The sequence below is a fragment of the Tamandua tetradactyla genome, chromosome 19, assembly GCF_023851605.1.
Source record: "Tamandua tetradactyla isolate mTamTet1 chromosome 19, mTamTet1.pri, whole genome shotgun sequence".
NCBI classification, from domain to species: domain Eukaryota; kingdom Metazoa; phylum Chordata; class Mammalia; order Pilosa; family Myrmecophagidae; genus Tamandua; species Tamandua tetradactyla.
The window spans coordinates 59,739,387-59,755,560 of NC_135345.1; the positions used below are offsets into that span (position 1 = coordinate 59,739,387).

The 16,174-nt window shown below is 32.9% G+C and overlaps 1 long non-coding RNA gene across 1 annotated transcript; it reads left to right on the top strand.

Annotated features, from left to right (window-relative positions):
- Nucleotides 1-1,572: 1,572 nt before the first annotated feature.
- LOC143663643 (uncharacterized) lies at nucleotides 1,573-15,882 on the top strand. The gene is made up of 5 exons (XR_013166089.1): nucleotides 1,573-1,974; nucleotides 7,206-7,478; nucleotides 8,178-8,223; nucleotides 8,514-8,587; nucleotides 15,648-15,882. It is a non-coding gene; the product is annotated as an uncharacterized LOC143663643 (long non-coding RNA).
- The last annotated feature ends 292 nt before the right edge of the window (nucleotides 15,883-16,174 follow it).

Below are 16,174 nucleotides of genomic sequence, written 5' to 3' on the forward strand. Positions count from 1 at the left end.
TTTGGGTCTAAGGGGTGGGTAAAAAGAGAAATACAGAAATTTCCTCTCTCACTTGCTAATTTAAAGTTCTAGGTTCCCATCAGAATACCCCACCCACTTTCCTGCCTGACCCATATGCATGCTCCTGAGGGAAACCAGTGTGCAGCCTCTACGGAAAATCTTCATATTAGTGAGACAACATGGTGATAGTAAAATTCATGTACAAGACACTAACCTAACAGCAGGGCAACAATTTGCTTATATTTATCCAATCCAATTCCGTTTCCTTCTGTTTCTGTTTAAAGAAATTTCCTATTATTTTCAGTTTCCCAAATCAAATTTACAAACACATACAGTATATCATTACTATGATTATGACATTATGGTTAGATCATTATATCATTTACCTTGAGAGATGTTTAAAATAGGCCCATGACAGACTTCCAGCAGAATTGGTTATTCAAATTTCATCTTAGTTGGTCTTGTCTTTTTCTTTTAAAAAATGGGCTACCATTATCTCATAACCAAGAAATACACAGACATGTACATGTGCATGTATCAGAAAACATAGGTGGTTCTAATTATTTTGCCACTCCACATGGATGTTTAATGGATTATAGTGTAATACAAAATAATAAAATAATCGAAATTTGTATATATGTTTTTATTCATATATTTATAAATTATCAATTGTATATTCAATCATCATATATCAGTAAAGTTACTAGCATTCTTGGAAGTCTAGCTGAGATATGTGATCCATTATATATTTTTTATTTGAATAATAACTTCAAAATATATGGTTAATATTTTAGCTATAAATTTTGTAGTTTGCAAATACCTTATTTGAAACATATACAATAGTTGAAATGGTTTTAGAACCACATCATTTAGGTATCTCCAGTAAAATTATCATCTTCCTAAGCTAGGGTAATTGGAAAGTGTCACTATAGATTCAAAGAATTTTTATATTAGTTCACTTTGGGCTGGAGAAGTGGGATAAGGAATATGTTGTCCTTTACTCATATTTAATTTTGCATTTTTTTCGAGATATTCTCTACTTTGGTTTTAGATTTTAGAGATCTAGGAATAACATAATCAAGTGTGCCACCATTAAAATCTATCATGCTGTGAGAAGAATTTCTTATTTAATTGCTGCCTGCCATGCATGCTTTCAGCAACAGAGCTTAAATTTCAGATTTACAATACTTAAAGGCAATGCATTAAAAATATGCATTGGCACCCATTTAATACAATATGTATTTTAAATTTTTTTTCATATTTTAAAAACTTCTAAAAAGAAGACCAAGAGCCAGAAAAATTAAAATAAAAATTGAAATCCCATATTCTTTTTAATATGGGGACTGTTTTCAGATAATGAGATTCTTCTCTTTCTATTACAGTGTAGAAAATATGTATTATACATCAAATGTGTATTAGAGAGCAAAAGATATTTTCTAAGAGATGTATCCCGTGTAAGAAGTATAACTTAGAACAAAAGATTTCAGATCTGACGTTAATTTTTATTAAACCTGAGTAGTCATAATTTACTGCAAATTTGACAGTAAAATATTTGTACTGTTCTGTTTCTTGAGATGCAACATATAATGGACAAACACCATGTTAACATCTAAAGGACGAACATCTTCTAAAACCCCTGTGAGCAACCAAGGATGTGTGAGTCAGCTGTAGTTCCAAATTTGAGCTGGTTTCACTCTTACATTGCTCTGGAAGCCACATTTCATGAGGCAGTGTCTCTACCATGCCTTTTTACACTTTCATCTTCTCTTCTCTGATTATATAAATCACATAAAGAAAACGAATAATGCAGCCATCATCTTTCTCTCAATCCAAGTAGTCATCCTAAAGGCTGTAATACATTCTCGTTCTGTGAAGACTATAACTCTGCTGCCTTTCTGAGCTATATTGCTATTTGGGATACCAACAATATTTAGGTCAACTACAATATGGAACCACAGATGCCACGCCAATCTGGTGGGTTGAACAGAAGTTCATATATGTATGTATTCATGTATATATGTATGTATTTATAGGTTTGTCAAGTTTGTCTTTTTTTATCATTCGTCATAGGAAAGTTTTAAAAAAAACTCTTATTTAAGAAATCATAGTCTATTCTTTTATAATTTATTTTAAAACTGTGAGGTTTTTGCTTTCATGTGTAAATTTTCATACCAACAAAATTTAATGTTTATGTATGATAATGTCACCAGGGTGAAGTCTATCCAGAAGGTTGCACATAAAAACTTACATCTAACTTCAGTCTATGCTTAAGTTGTGCTTGTTTTCGGAAACATAAAATTGCAAACATCTGCAAAGAAGCTAAGCTGTTAAAAACTTTAGTTTCTGCAGCCATCACCTCCCTCACCCTGCAGTGAACCACAATATCCCCAGCCCATGAAAAGGCAAGAACCAATTTTGATGCTAACCTCCTTGGCAAAGTTCCTGCCTTGCCATAGCCAGGGAAGTACCCTTCCCAGAGCACACACACTAAGCCCCCAATGCTGATCTTACCTTACCTTTGCTCATTATAATGTAAATTGTCTGCCTCTGGAAGGGATTTAGACACTATTTTTTGAACATGTGATGTATGTAGAAGTATATACTAGCATCACAAAGAACTGCAATTGCTCAAAACCAATTCTTAAGAAATCCCTCTTGAATGCTTTGGAAATCCCCTTGCTCACTTGCACCAACCCCTGTATGGGCACCCCCAGACCCCCTATAAAAGAACCATGCTCATTTGTTTGCTTGCTTTTTGGTTTGGGAAGGGCATGGGGCCGGGTTTTATCTCCCAAACACCCTTAAAGAGAGGGACAGAAAGACCAAAGGTGATGGTGGAGTTATATAGAGAAGATATGATTTAACAAATGAATATGTGAATGCTGAATGCTGAGTCATTAAATTGATATCTCCAGTATCTTAGAACAGCTAGAAATAAAAACTTAAAATTGTGGAATTGTAACCTATGCGGTGCTTTGAAATTTATTGCTTTTTTGTATATATGTAATTTTTCACAAAAAAAAGAAGGGAAAACATCGATTGTGATGAGGCAAAAATATTTAAGCCTTCTAGCTAGCCTCCTATATTCTGGAGCACCTAGAGGGAAAAATTTGAGAGAATCATATGGTAGCCCATGACAAACTCTGGGATCTGTCCTGTAACTACTTGTTGAAGAGTGTTTGAAAACCATTGCTTTTTTATTCCTTTGCTTTGTATATACATGTTATACTATACAATAAAAAAGTTAAAGAAATACATAAGGTACCTTCTAGTCTGCCAAAGCTGCCAGAATGCAACACACCAGAGATGGACTGGCTTTTACTAAAAGGGGATGTATTTAGTTAAAAATGTATAGTTCTTCAAAGGAAAGGCAGCTAACTTTCATATGAGGTTCTCTCTTACAAGGGAAGGCACAGAGTGATACCTGCTGGACTTCTCTCCAGGTTTCCAGTTTCCAACAGCTTTCCCCAGGGTGACTCCTTTCTGCAGTTCCAAAGGCCTGAGCTGAGCCAAGAGTGCTGAGATGACATATGCTGAGCTGCTTAGACTGTGCTGCGTTTTTGAGCCCTCTTATTAGCATCTAGCCAATCCAAACACCATTCATTGCAGCAGGCACTCCCTCTAGTCAACAGCAGATGTAATCAGCAACAGATGAGCTTCACATGTCATTGGCTCACGTCCACAGCAACAGAACTAGGCACCTTCACCTGGCCAATTTGACACCTGAACCTACCCACCACTACAGCAGTACCTAAAAAGGAAAGAAGAAAAAAAGAACCATGCTCACCTCCCTTCAGGGAAAAGGTATCTTTAGGAAATGTGTTCACCTTTGTTCACTCTTTGGCCGAAGAATAAAGATCTGCTTTACTTTATAGAATCTGGATTTCTAATATTTGTATGAGTGGCACTGGACAGGAGACCCTTTTAGTGGCTGCATGCCAAAAGAGTAGGTAACAATAGCAGGTAGGATTCATTTTCACTTAAAATATTGATAATATATATCATTACAGCATGTATTTTATAGTATCCCCTTTCCCCATTGCCCTATAATATGGGATTTTTAAATTGTCAGGATTCCACATATTCATGCATCTTCTTCTGGGCTCTCTATTCTTTTTTGTTGGATTATTTGTTTTCCACAATGTCAAAACCATCTTGTCTTAAGTGTTGGGAGAGAGCAAGCTCACTATGCCTTGTACTTCAGCAATATCTTGGCCCTTTTAGGATCATACTGTCAAGTTTCATGAATACTCTTTTTCTGTTCATTCAATTAGGTCAAAAGTTTTACAAAAAGATTTTGCATATCTTGTGATTTTCTTAAGACACACACACACGTATATATATAGTAAATGCAAAGGACAATTTATATACTATACTGTATATGTATGTATATATATATATATGCGTCTATATATTTCTTGCTAATACTATGTTTTTCCATTATATTTTCTATTTGTTTATGACTAGAGTACTGTAAGTTATTTTGTATATTGCTGTCATATTGAGTTATTCAACTTAATTGTATTATAAATTGGAGTGATTGCCTGGAGATTCTCTACTTTTCCCAAGAAGACAATGATATCTGAAAATAATGACATCCTATATATTCCTTTTTTAATTTTTGTTTCTTTTATTGGTTTTATCTGTCCCACAGTATTAAGTAGGATCTCAAATAAAATATTGAGTAGAAGTACGATAGGATTGTGAACATCCTTGTCTTGTTGCTGATTCTAAGAGATATATTTCTAATACCTCACCATCATGTGTAAGAACAAGTAAGGGTTCTTTGTAGATACACTTTATCAGGTTTAGAATGTCTTCTTATTTTAGTTGTTTTGTTGTTGTTTCAAATCATGAGGACGTGCTGATTTTATCAAATACTTTAGCAGAAAATTTTTAGCTAACGTTTTTTTCTTTTTTAATCCATTAATTTAGTGAATTATATTAATGTGTTCTTTTAATGTTAGAATAACTCTGAGCTCTGGAAATAAATCAAACTTGGTCATGATGTATAATGCATTTTATATACGGTAGCATGCTGTTTGCTAACGTTTGGTTAGAATTTTATAGTTGTGCTCTCTAATTACATTCTAAATCTAGGTTTAATATCAAGTTCATATTGACCTCAAAAAAACTAGAGTTTTTCCTATTTCTCTAAAATTTTGTTTGTGAATGGAATGAGATATTTTTTGAAAATTTAACATTCTGTAAAAAAACTTGAGGCAGTCATTTCTTTTTGTTTGTTTTTTGAAGTGAATTTTTAACTATCAGTTCTCTATTTTTAAATATGGCAAATATTTTGACAGTTACTTCTCAAATCAGTCTTATCAGTCATATTTCTTTAGAACTTTCTATATCATTTCTATTTTCAAATGTGTATTAGTAAAATTCAAGGGATTCTCCTCTAAATATTCTTTCTTAATCTTGCTAATTATCCTTATTTGCACTTTCTCTTTTATGTTACTCTCTTAACTAGCATTCTCAAAGAGTCAAATATTGTTTCTTTTATAATTCAGTATAAATTTTATATGTTTCTAATTAATTTCTATACTTCTAAAAGATTCTTCTTTATACTTTTCTGACATTAATTCTATTGTTCTTTTTGTTAATTGCTTTGAGTACTATGTAGTTTACATTTTTTGCAATGTTTAATATTATGCAAATATTTTTAAAGGTTCAATATTATTGAGTATTGAATTATTTCAAAGTGCAAATTTCTTTTAAAACTTTGTTTTTTTAATTTTAAATTTGCTGCATTCTTTTTTTTAAGTACACAAGCCCTGTGTGCCACTAATTTTGAAAGTGTCTCAGAATTTTGCCTAATGATCAACTTTTGGAAATATCTCATTTTACTTACAAAGTTGGTTGACTTTCTTATCATTGAATGTAGGAGTCTTTATAGATCCTTTAAATTAAGCTTATTTTCCATAGTTGCACAGTTTAAATAACTTTTGTCTATGTGATAATAAATAATTCATTCATTCTGCAAAAGTTTATTGAGTATTTACTAGGCAACCATTACTAAATGTAATAGTAGTGATTCCTTCAGTGAAATGAAGTGAACTGAAGTGAACTGAAGGAATGAAAAATCATGCCTTCATGTAGTATATATTATTTATATAATTTAAGCAAGAGCTGTAGTATCCAATCTCAAGAGCTGTAGTATCCAATCTCAAAGCAGGATAGGGGAATTGTCATTTCTCCTTGCGTTTCCATAGCTTTCCAATAAAATATTGTTTTAGCAGTGGTTTGAATCTGTGATATATCCCAGAAAAATATATGCTCTTTTCATCCGATCTTGTGGGAGCAGATGTATTGTTGGGTGGGGCCTGTTGATTAGGTTGTTTCATGGAGATGTTACCACCACCCCCATTCAAGGTGGATCTTAATCCACTTACTGGAGTCCTATTTTGGAGAAAGAAAGAAAAAGCTTGGGGAGATGCTAAGCAAGGACCACAGAACCTGAAGGACCCATAACCTGAATAAAGCCGAGAGAAGCTAAGAGATGAAATCCAGATTTTGCACTAGAGAATCTAAAAAGAGGACCCAGGGATACTTAGAGAGAGAAAAATGCCATGGAGACACCAGGAGAAGAGCCACAGGACACAGAGAGAAAGCCACAGGAATTAGAAGCTGAAAGTAATGAACCATTAGCAAGGACCAGTAGAAGCCAGTCACCTCTCCCCAGCTGACAGAAGTGTTCCAGATGCTGACGGCCTTTCTGCAGAGTCCAGGAATCATCTTCTTGATGCCTTACATTCATACATTTCATAACCTTAGAACTGTAAATTTGTAATCTAATAAATCCCCTTTATAAAAGCCAATCCACTTCTGATATGTTGCATTCCAGCAGCATTTACAAATTGAAATACTTTATTTATTTTTAGGTTTTATTATTACAGTGTAATAGTTTAGAATGTTTAAATTTTCCTGGAAAACTTAGACGTCTATCATCAGTAAAATTTCTTTCTGTTTCTTGTACTTGCAGTGTTTTTAAATTGAAGTGTGCAGTTTTTGGAAAGTATATAGGTTAGATTTATTTTTATATCCATATGAAAATCTGGATTCCATTGATAATTAATCTAGAGCAAATACATATATTTTTATTGATGATGTATTTCATCTTATTTCTATCATTTTATATTTTGGTATTTACCTTTATTATTATAAGCCATTGGGATTATTATCATTTTTTGTTTGTTCAGTGTTACAGCGGTAGTCTAGATATTCTTACCAGCATACAAGTGTATGAAGGAAGAGTTGGCAATACAGCGAGCCTGAGTGCTAAGAGAATCTGAGAGATCTGTTCATGGAACTTACTTGTCTTCAAGAGTTAATGAGCATCAGTCACTTATGTAATTAATACTCGATCAAGAAGAACTCATGTGCATGCCTAGCTGTGCAGCTTGATGGAAAGGTTGTTGCCTAGTTCATGAGGACACCTCATTCAGCAATGTCATTTTGGATCCTATGCTCAGGTATTTAGTTTCCACAAGAGTACCATTGTCATGTCTTGGACCACTTTGCAAAATTTTTATGCAAAAAAAATAATTTTCTGCAGGAGAGAGCATGGCTGTGCTCCAATGCCCTAAGGTTCTGTGCTGTGATTCCCCTATTGAGAATATCAGATGCTCCTTATTATATCAATATTTGCCACAGACTACTTGATTCCTCAGGGTTATGGGTCTTAATGACAGAACATCTTGCAATGTGTCTTGGACCAGTTTAAAAGCATTCTCTAACTCTAATCCCCACCTCAAACTTGTAAACATATGTGCTACTTAGAAAATGGTTCAGCACAGCTTATTGAAATGACACTATATATTTGCCTGAAATCATCATGTGGACTCATAAGGGTAGTGACCATTTCTTAGCGATAGGTGTTATAATATGTGTCTTTCACTCTTAGGAAACAAGCTTTTTTTATATACATTATTATGTTTTAATTTATATGTCGTAAAATTCATCACTTTAAAGTGTACAATTCAATTATTTTTAGTAAGTTCTGCAACCATCACCATAATTTTCATCCCATGTAGGCGTAACTCAATAGATCCTAGGCCACTGGATCCTTAGAAATTCTACTGAGGTGAGAGTACTAATTTGGTGAGCTGTAATTCTCAGTTACTGGCATGCATGTGTTATATGAAGACTTTTTGCTACTTCCTTCCATGTAGATTCATTCTGCATCATATCACCCATGCAGTCAAGATATCCTGCAAGGTAACAAAATAAGAATGGGGAAAGTCTATATGGTGATGGAGGAAAAATGGTCATGACCCTGAGTAAGACTGCAGTATGCTTCTATTCTCTACCCAATTTGCTTCTGGCCGCCTTTGCTAAATGATATAGAGAAAAAACATTGGTGTCTCATTATTTGAATACCATGTGCTGGGGCCATGATGATTTGTTCCATAAAAGAGACAAAATCTGGAAGAGCAGCTGTGATTGGTGTCAGCACCTGTTTATCATAATCCACTGTCCTTTACCAAGACTATCCAATTTCTGCCTAGGTCATATGAATGAGATCAGGAGCTGTGAGGGAGGACTGAATACTTAAGTTTCTGTCACATTTTTGCTGCATCAGGTATGCAAAAGTATGTTGCTAGATAGTTGGTAGTGATATTACTTTAGATACCTAGTTTTATAATTCCAGGCTAATTCCAGGGCACTTGTAATGTCCTGAAGTTCTATGTTATGGATTGCAGGATTTCCACCTAAGTGCAGTTTCAAATTGAGCGATTGCCTTTTGCTCACTTCACTCTTCTTTGAAGTCACTTTTTCTCCTCCCCCTCTTTTCTCCTCCTCCTTTTCCTCTTCTTCTGTCTTTTGCTCCTCTACCTCCTCGTCTTCCTCCTCTGTCACCACCACCACAGCCTCTTCTGCCAGTGCTGTTGCTGCTGTTTCTTCTCCTTCTGCTTCTCTTTCTTCTTTTTCTTCTTCTCCTCCTTCTTCTCCCTCCCCTCCTCCTCCTCCTCCTTCTGCAACTACTTCTTTTTCTATTTCTCCTCTGCTTTACTCTTCCTCTCATCCTAGTCATTCTTACACTTGAGGAATTTGTGTGACTTCGTGTGTTACAGCAATACATTTACAAGTGTGTTTTGGAATTTACCCACTTTTTAATTCCAACGTAGTATGAGATCCTTTTATACTATCTATTGTGGCATCCTGACAGTAGTGTAAATTGAAATGTGCAGCTTTTAGTCCTTAGCATAGAGTAAAATATATAGTTAAATAATTACAGGAAGAAACTCAAATTGTGGTGATATCCTCTGAAGTTTTATAAGTTGTTTGTGTATGGAAACCAACTCCATAGGAACAGTTTCTTAGATTAGAAGCATCCGTGTCTCAGCCATTTTATGAACACCATCTATTTATATTTCAAACTGAAAAATATATGTTTAAAAATATTCTCTTTATACCACACTTAAAATCATTGTTATTATTCTGGATTTTTGTGCATAGGCATTATATATATATATGTGTAATTAATGTGTAAGTGTCTGATTCATTATAGAAGAAAGATGCTCTTGCATTTTGTCCCTTGCTCCCTGCAATTGGACCTTGCAGAAAATTTAAGTCTCTGTAGGAAATTGATCTTATCCAGCCATATAATCCAGATTTTAACTCTGAGCAACAATCTTTATCATTTTTATATTTTATTTATTTTTTGGGGGGATGCATGGTCCGGGAATCGAACCTGGGTCTCCGCATGGAAGGTGAGCATTCTACCACTGAACCACCCGTGCATCCTCACTCTTATTTTTAAATGAGCATTATAGAAGTATAACTTTACATGAAATAAAAGAAACCAATTTTAAGTATATAATTCAATGAATTTTGACAAATGTATACAATTGGGCAAACACCACCAAACTCATGATGTAGATCTTTTTCTGCACCCCATAATGTTTCCTCAGGCTTATTTACAGTCAATCCCCTTTCCACATCTTCATCTCCAGCAATATAATTTCTGCATTCTGTTACTATAGTTTTAAGTTTTTTAGAATTTCATATAAGATTAATCATACATTATGTAATCTCATTTGTTCTGCTCCTGAGATTATTTCACATGATATACATATCAGTAGTTTGTTCATTTTATTTATGAGTAACATTCAATTGCATGCAATTTTCTATTCACAAGTTGGTGGACATTTGGTTGAATCCAATTTTATTATGAATAAAACTGCTGTGAACAATAAATATCAATCTTTTTGTTATCATGTTTCCTTTCTATTGAAAGAATTTTAGAGATTGCTGGATCATAGCATATGTCTTCCAAAGTGGTTGACCTATTTTGAATTCTCATCAGAAATGTATGAGTTCTAGTAGTTCGACATCCTGAGTAATATTTAGTATTGTTCTGTGTTTTATTCTTATTTTAATTTTTTTGGTCACTATCATAGGCATAAAGTAGTAACTCATTATACTTAATTTATTTGCATGTTCCTAATGAAGAATGCCTGTTGAGCATCTTTGAATGGGCTTATTGGTTATTTTCATATCTAAGGTGAAGAGTCTATTCTTAATAAATTGCTCTTTATACATCTGGATAAAAGTCATCATTTTTGCAAGGATTTTTCAAGTATTTCCCCAATTTTGTGGTTTTTATTTTCATTTTCTTAACTCTACCTCTTATGAAGGAAACATTTTTAAATTTGGTGAAATCTCATTTGCCATTTGTTTTTTCCTTGGGGTGGGGGGGGGCGCAGGTGCATGGTCTGGGAATTGAACCCGGGTCTCCAGCATGAAATGTGGGCATTGTAGCCACTGAACTACCCATGCATCCAATCTTTTATGTTTCATAATAATCTAAGAAATGTTCTCCTAACCCAAGATCCCAAAGATTTTTTTCCTACATTTCCTTTTAAAATTTTCAGTCCTATATTTATTTCTCTGATCCACCTGAAGTAATTTGCTTGGTATTAGTTAAAGGTTAATTTTCTTGCATATGGATATCCAATCTTTTTCAGCACTGTTTTTTTGAAAGACAAGCCTTTCTTCTCAAACTGACATCTTTAAGTTAATTGACCATTTATTTGTGAATCTGTTTCTGAATCCCACTTCTGTTCCTTTTGGTCCATATGTTTATCCTTAGACCTTATACCGACACTTTAATATGAACAAGACTTATCTTAGTGGGAATTTCATGTGAAAAGTTAGCATGGAATTTTGGAAAAAATATGAAATTTGCCATCAGACAGAATATGGTTTATGATCACAGGTCTACCAATTTTTGGTTGTGTGATGTTTGGATTGTATATTATCTTGTCATATCAGGTTCTTATTGTAAAATTTTTATGAAAATAAATGACATTTAATTTTATAAAGAGTATTCCAAGTGCCTGATCAATAGAAAGCACTTCATAAATTTTAGTTCCTTTCATCTTCTGTTACAGATGTTTTAATAGAAAAAAAGAAGATGAGCTACTCTGTACTAGAGAGTATCACCCATCTTATTTATTCGTGCAAAGTAAACAGAAAAAAAAAAAAACACTCTTAACTAAACATATACTTTTAGTTTATTGTGTAGTTTTTACTTTGTTGTGACTAAACAGGTACTTTTGATCATGCTCATATTTTACAGAGCATTTGGAAAATATATGAAACATAATTTACTATATTTTCAGATGGCATTTCTTTCTAAGCAATTATTTATTCTTTAAAATGGTAGGAATTATACACAAAATATAGTAACTGCGTTCTTTTCATTCTACAGAATAAAATTCTCTTCCAGCGTTTTAATATGTTAACATTAAAGACTAGTGGCCCAATTTAGAATACATTTGCTATTCTGTAGTTTGCATAAAGCACAAACTAATTTATGCATTCCAGTGTATGCTGCTAAAGCTCATTACATGAATACTGGGAAGAAATTTAACTTAGTTACAAAAAAAATTTAGTATTTGAATGGATATTTTGAAGTAGGTTGAGTATGAAAATTGAATTCTGGGTTTTAGAATTTGCTAAAACTACTGTTTGTGATTGTTCTGTAACTTGATGATTCAAAATACTGTGTAGTTATGAAAGCGGATAACTTCCACCCTTATTTCCCAAGACATTACAGATTAAATAGATACATGAATATTGTACAAAAATCCAATCAGTTCTTTTACCTATTGTTACACAACATTTTTGTAATTTTACAGTAGAAAAGACGCAACATACTTTCATTGAATTAATATTTGTTGTGTTTCTATCTAAAGGTAGTATTATGTAAGCATGGTCTAATTTAAGGGATATAAATCATTTGATTCATCAAAATTCAGGGATCTTGAGATGCTCAGTTTTGGAGACTACAAAATAGCAGAGTATTTACAAAAATAACAATCCTAAGTCATATCCAAGTTTCTGTTATAACTATATAACATTTTTATATGGAACAACATCATTAAAAACTAAAAATAAATGTTAATCATTATTAAAATAATTATATGGTTTGATATGCTTTGCATTTGCTAAGGTTGGTTAATTTTAATTATAATTGGGGGAGTCGCAATATATACTCAAATATCAGCAATTTGATTTTTAGTCTGGGAAATTCATTTTATATTTTTTGGTTTTAAAAACTCATGAGTTGGGTGATACAATGGTGGCTTAGTGGGAGTATTCTCACCTGCCATGCTGGACACCTGATTCCCGGTGCCTGCCCATGCCAAAAAAAATATGCTCAGCACAAAACCCATTATAATTGTTTACTTGCTTTTCAAATAATTCTTTACTTTCATCTCAATCTCTGTTCTTGAATGGGTCATCAATTTTAGGTTGAATCATTTTCCTTACTCAGATATCAGTCTTGAAAATTATAAAACGTATATAGAAAAGCATATAAATCATAAAGTAGTTTGATCAAACTGTAGTATGATGAATTTCAAAAATGGATATTCCTATCACCCACCACTGGCATGCAAAGAATAAAAACAAATGAAAATGAATCAGAACATTACCGGTATTCCAAAAGTAACCTTTGTTGTCTTTTCCAGTTACGACGCCCCACAAAACTAACCACTAATCTTTACTGCTATCATCAGAGGTCAGTTTTGCCTGCTTTTTAACTCTCTTTAAATGAAAACAAACACTATGTAATATTATTTTGTACCTAGCTTTTTATCTGTATTTTATCAGTATTCATAAATATTGCATATATCAGTAATTGGAATTCCTTGTTCATAGTAGATTATTCCAAACAGTTTTTCAAAAGATTGTTTCCCATTCGTAGTCTCACCAGAAGTATATGGGTGCTCAAATTGTTCTACAGTCTTGCAAAAAAACAAAAACCCCCTTGTAATTATATGATTTGTGTTTGCCATTGTTTTGTTTGCAAAAGCTGTCAAAATGCAACACACCAGAGATGGATCAGCTTTTAATAATGGGATTTATTTAGTTAAACATATATAGTTCTTTAGAAGAAAGGCAGCTAGCTTTCATCTGAGGTTCTCTATTACATGGGAAGGCACACTGTGATACCTGCTGGACTCCTCTCATGGCTTTTGGGTTTCAACAATTTTCCCCAGGGTGATTCCTTTCTGCATATCCAAACATCTGTGCTGAGCTGCAAGTGCTGAAATGAAGTATGCTGAGCTGCTTGGGCTGTGCTGTGTTGAGCTTTCTTCTGACCTCTCTCTTTTTGTTTTTTAATTTTTGTTTTGACCTCTCTTTTAAGCCTCCAGCTAGTTAAATTGTGTCACTCATCGTGGAAGGAACTCCCCTTAGCTGACTGCAGGTGTAATCAGCCATAGAAGAATTTCACATCCTAATGGTTCAAGTCCACAGCAACAAATCTAGGCACCATCACCTGGCCAAGTTGACACCTGAACTTAACTATCACAGCCATGTTGATTATATTATTATAATTTTAATTTGCATTTTTCTTATTACCAATAATGTTACGAATACACACACTTTTTTATGTGTGTATTGGCTATTGGCAATCCTCTTGTGAAATGTCAGTTCAAATTGAACCATTTTTCTCTCGACTTATCTGCCATGTTTCCTGCACTGTTGATTTGTAAGAGCACTTTATATATTATAGACACAAATACTTTGTGAATAACTTTTCCCACTTGGTGGTCTGCATTTTATCTCTCTTAGTGTGTTCTTTATCTTAACTTTCACCTTTAGAGCACTAATTCATGTCTACATTGGCAGATAAGGCTAAAGACAAATGAGTTAAATGTACATTTAATTAACTCAGAATTCTCCCTCACCTTATACAGTACAATGTCACTTTTGTAAGTATCATTTGTATGTGGATCTGTTTCTAAGCTCTTAATTATTTTCCTTTGGGCTATTTGCATATCCTTACACTTATACCACTATCGATTTCTATAATCTGGTAATGTAAATCTTCCAGATTTGCTCTTTTATAAGATTGGATTGGATTTTGACTATGGCTTTCCACACATATTTTAGAATGAATTTACTAATTTCAATTAAAATTATTCTGGAACTATGATAGAAATAGAATTTAGACTATAGATACAATTGAGAAGAATTGTCACATTTTAAAAATTGTCTTCTAATCCATACAAATGTTGTTTTCCTCCATTTATTTATACATTATTCAATTTCTGATGTCAGTGTTTTTTTGTGTGTGTGCATCTGCATGTCTGTGTGCATGTAAGAAAGAATATATGTTTTTTTACAGAGTACTGCACATCTTCTGTTAGAATTAAACTAGGTATTTGATTTCTTTGATGCTATTCTAAATAGTACATTTAGTTTTTCTTTTACTTTCCAACTGCTTTGTTAATCTAAAACAAACCATTTTTTGTAATATATTGTTTGAATCTATAGTTTTTTAAAAAAGCTTTCTGAGATAATCTAATTTACAAATATAACTATTTGTATTACAAAAAATAACTATATTTGTTAGTCCTTCTAATGAGGTCCATCGAAAATAGTGATTTTTTTGTAAAAACTAGAGAGCAGGGGCAAAAGAAATCTATACTCCTTGATATCTAGTCTATTTTACTTTCCATTGAAATATGCAGACTTCATTTCTCTATTTGAAAATTAAGTAAAAAGTATACAAGATGATATTATTTTAGTTCATTTATCAGACATGTTTCATGAAAATATAATAAATAGCCAATGATTCCTTTCCTTCTCTAGAAGTAAAACTTAATAATTCATTTAAACATTGGTTTATATAAAAAATCTTGCATCAGCATTTATTGTCATTCTGAAAATTTTATTTTATTTTTGACATGCATATCTTCGTACTCATAAGTATTATAATAGGTAATATCTTCATGAAAAAAGTGATAAAATATTTTAATTATAGTTTTTGATTTTTTCAATGTAACCAATATCTAGAACTGCTATTCACCTTTGATTTATATATATTTAATTATATATATATATATATAGCCACATAGTATTCTCTAAAGGTACAATGTGTGCATGATTTGTGTGTACATAACACCTTGTGCACAGTATTACACACACAATATTTGCTGATTAATCCATTTTGGTGACTTAATGGTTTTGTTATTCCTGTCATCAAAAAATGTAATATGGCTTGAAGTATTCAGTTCAACAAAATGGGAATTTGATAGAATTTGAAATATCCAATTTATTGTGCTCTAATTCTAAATATCCCAGAATTAAAAGTAGTATTTTCTCCTTCATTTTCCCTTAAGGTGTCGAGTCATGCCTGTGTTTTGGATGAAGATATAAATGATCTCTAATGTCTCAAAATTGTACTGCTAAGATAATTTTAGATTGGCATGAAGAATAAAACAATTACAAGGAGGCCACTTGTCTTTTACAGTATCTATTGTAAATATTCCTTTGATTTACGTTAATTAGGACATTTGAGGAATGTTCATTCATAGAGGTGGCTCATTTCTGTTCTTGAAATAAAGGGGACAGTCTTTGAAGATGGTATGCACATGTGAAAGGGGAGATAAATACTCAGAATCTTTTACAATATCGTTTATCTGATGTATGAATTGGTGTTAATTTTCAACAACAGATATATATTTGTGTATGTGTATGTTAGTGTGAATAATTAGTCACTTGTGGTTATATATAAAAATATTATGTAACATACATTAGTTAGGGAAGTCATAGACACCTGTAAGCACCATCGTCCAGAGCTTGCCTAATCCCATCTCCTTCTCTGGTAAAATTAGAAACACACTTAAGCAGCTACCTCCACCTCCTT